At 37.1% G+C, this 3,429-nt stretch overlaps 1 long non-coding RNA gene across 1 annotated transcript; it reads right to left on the reverse strand.

The window, feature by feature from the left end:
- Positions 1–2,002: 2,002 nt before the first annotated feature.
- On the reverse strand, positions 2,003–2,418 carry LOC111839764 (uncharacterized). Its single transcript, XR_002837181.1, has 2 exons — positions 2,291–2,418; positions 2,003–2,205 (listed from the first exon to the last, which is right to left on the reverse strand). It is a non-coding gene; the product is annotated as an uncharacterized lncRNA (long non-coding RNA).
- Positions 2,419–3,429: the final 1,011 nt, after the last annotated feature.

The raw sequence follows: 3,429 nt of genomic DNA on the forward strand, positions 1-3,429 counted from the left end.
CACCTTTTGCAGTGACACTAAGGCCTGTGTTTCCTGGGATAGACTCTAAGCTCATTGTTTGTACTTTGTACTGGATATGCAATGATGCTAGGTGGATGGATGATAGTGTCTTTAAAGTTTTTAAACTTGATAACATTTCCAGTTTTTTACAATTTTTGGGATGCTTTAGTAAAACTGCTTTACTGGATACTAACTGTCAAATGTCTAATACTGAATTTAATTTTCATAAGATTGTTATTTATCTAAGAAAGTAATATAAAATGATCAGCAAATGTTTTTTTTTTCAAATGTCAAAACATTTCATCTAAATAAGCTGATGAATTTTGAAAGACTGATATCAAAAAGTCCCATTACCGTTTCTAGAAAGAGGCTGAGCATGGATGGATGGATAATATTTAAAAAGTCACTCTAGATTTAAAACTGTTTTTCAAAGACTCCGGAACCAGATATTCTTCATTTTGGCTTCATTATCTGGTAGTATTGTGCACAACAACTGTGGATGCACTCATTTGTGTCCGAAATGTATAGGGATGCCCCAATTCACTTTTTGATACCCTGATCTATACTGATCTATTCAATATTTATATCTTCCAAGTCCCAATCTGATCTTTTAATAAATATTTTAATACATTTATACATACAGTAGGTGTTGTACATTCTTGGTCTTTGTAAGCCTTGCCATACCACAGTGTTCTTCCTTATGATGTTTCTGCAAATGCCTAACTAGATCCCTTGCATTAAACGACACTCTGTTGCTACCACCTCTTAAAAGGATGGCAGTGAAAACCTAGCTATTGGGCTACTTTGAGTTTCCAATTTAACAAATTTCGACATGACTAACATCTCGATAGTTAACAGTTTCAAGCCACATGAACTTGAACGCTTACTGCAGCATGTGATGGAACCTTACAATCTGCACAACTGACATAAAGTAGGCAGAAATTAAATAGGTCAGGCTTTGAGTCAGGCTTTAGCAACCGATACCAGTCGTATCAAAAATGACTGGATCGGCTCTGTTTCTAATCTTTGATATCAGCTCGGGGACATCACTGGAAATGTGTAAATCCATTTTCCATTGCAGTGTGCTTGACATCCTGTATGTATGCATTTAAAGTCATATCAGTAGCATCCTTTCATCTATCTCACATGCCCATTATAAGGTTACAGTGAGTCTGTGCTGAGACTGTGCTGGGAAGCACAAGACATGAGGCAGATGGAATCCCAGTTTAGAGATGTCAGTTCAGCTGGATGAACCCATGTAACACAGGGAGAACTTGGGAAGGGATTTAAATCTCCTGGCCTAAAAGTGTGAGCCAATAGTGCTACCTACCCTGATGCTAATGCTAACTAAAGTTCTCATAGGGTGACTCGCTTTTAGATACAAAAGGAAACTTTGCCGTCTTTATCAGATGCTCATTACAGGCAGCTTATCACTTCTGAGTAAGTTATTGCTGCAGATATTAAATCTTCACCCGGATACCTGTCTGAGGACCAGGAATTGGCCATCAGTCATCCAGGCATTATATATCATGCACTTGACATGGCCAATTACATGGTTATGAATTTCTAATTTCTATTAAGTAATCAGGAATGTCTTGTCAGATGTCATGTGCATTGTAGTGCAGTGGCAATACATTTTCTTATAAATCTTAACTAAAAAGAACCCGGCAGAGATTATTAAAAACATACAGGCATGTTTCTCATCCTAATGTAATATTGCTTAAGTTATTCGTTGTTTAACTGAATAATACACACATGCACACAGAGGTTTGTAACTATATCTTTGTGAGGACTCTCCATTAATTTCTATGGGGAAAACTCTAATCCCAACATGACGATGTCCCCTAATATCCACTAACCTTTTACAGCTTGAATTATTTAACCAAATATAAATTTAACTATGCTTGATTAATCAACTAATAAAGAATGAACTAGAATGAAAAATCCAGAGGCAGCTATAGTAGCGTCAGCACTGAAACATTTTTAAAGACATAAGCACAAGTTCTTTGGCACTGATTTTATTTTCATTAAGTGTCCTCTTTGATGTGTCTCTTGTCTTCACTCTTTAACATAATCATCACCCTGATCAAGTGGTCCTAAACATTTCACAATTTTGGTAAAGAACTGTTGAACTGTTAAGAACCACTTGACCAAAGGACGTCACACCAGCACATTGGTGAAGGCTTTAAATGCAGCATCTTTCTTCTACAAGGAAAACAAATAAGACAACAAATGAAACAAACGTTGAAAACAACTTAACATTTTCCAGCACAACATTTAACAACTTTACCTTTTGTAGATTTAAGGAGTTCACACCGCAGCTCTGGCGTGGCTGTGGAACGCCGCTCTTTATATAGCTGCATCTCAGCAGACTCTGCAAGCAGGTTCTGCAGTCTTGTCAGGAATGAATGCCATGCTGGTCTGACCGGCTCTGTGAGCTTCCTGTTCCTTCTAAAGGCTAATGCAGGCTCTAACCTGCATCTGATGTCCTGTTGTAGGTACTTGGTCTACTGGTTTGGTGTGCTTGGATCTGAAGAGCTACATATCCAGGCATCAGTACTACAGGAACAAAACTGTGTTAGTAATTCATGAAATAAGTATTCTTCCCATCATAAAAATACAAGCTCACCCAAATTATTCTAAACTTTTAAGTAACACTTTACTTGAGGGTAGACAAATAATTTGGTTATTCAGATACTAATCAAGAACAAATCATGGTCCAATATAGTTCCTGCACAAAATACATGAACCGTCATGATTAACTTATTATGAATGAACATGGGATCAGTACATAACTAAGTTATTTTTTGGTTAATTAATACATAAAGTATAAGAGAGTACCACTACATTATGAGTGCCCCCTCAAGTTGTGTTACCAACTTTTTTTTTTCTTCTTCTTCTTCTTATTATTAATATTGTTATTATTATGTAATTATTGTTGTTGTTATACGCAGCAGTAAATTTTAATTTTGTTTAGTACATGCCCATACTCCAATACTATTACAAAACAAAAACTACAAATTTGCACAGGCCTGCCAGTATTATTATACACAAATACAAGTGTTAGTATGTGCTTTCTGCATATTGGAGTGTGTCTGTGATACGTCTAGAGGAGCATTTGTGAGGGCAGACATTGATGCTGGACATGAAGGCCTGACTCACATTTCTGTTCTAGTTTATCCCAATGGTATTCGATGGGGTTGAGATCAGGGCTCTGTGTGGCCCAGGCAAGTTCTTCAACACTAAACTCATCAAACTATGTCTTTATAGATCTTGCTTTGTGCACTGAGAATAGAATTGTCTAAAATGTCTCGGTGTGCTGAAGCATTGAGTCCCCTTCACTGGAACTAAGAGGCTTAACCCAGCCCTTAAAAAATAACCCCATACCATTAACCCTCCTCCACCAAACAGCTGGCACAATGTAGTCAG

The sequence above is a fragment of the Paramormyrops kingsleyae genome, chromosome 19 (assembly GCF_048594095.1).
Source record: "Paramormyrops kingsleyae isolate MSU_618 chromosome 19, PKINGS_0.4, whole genome shotgun sequence".
NCBI lineage: Eukaryota > Metazoa > Chordata > Actinopteri > Osteoglossiformes > Mormyridae > Paramormyrops > Paramormyrops kingsleyae.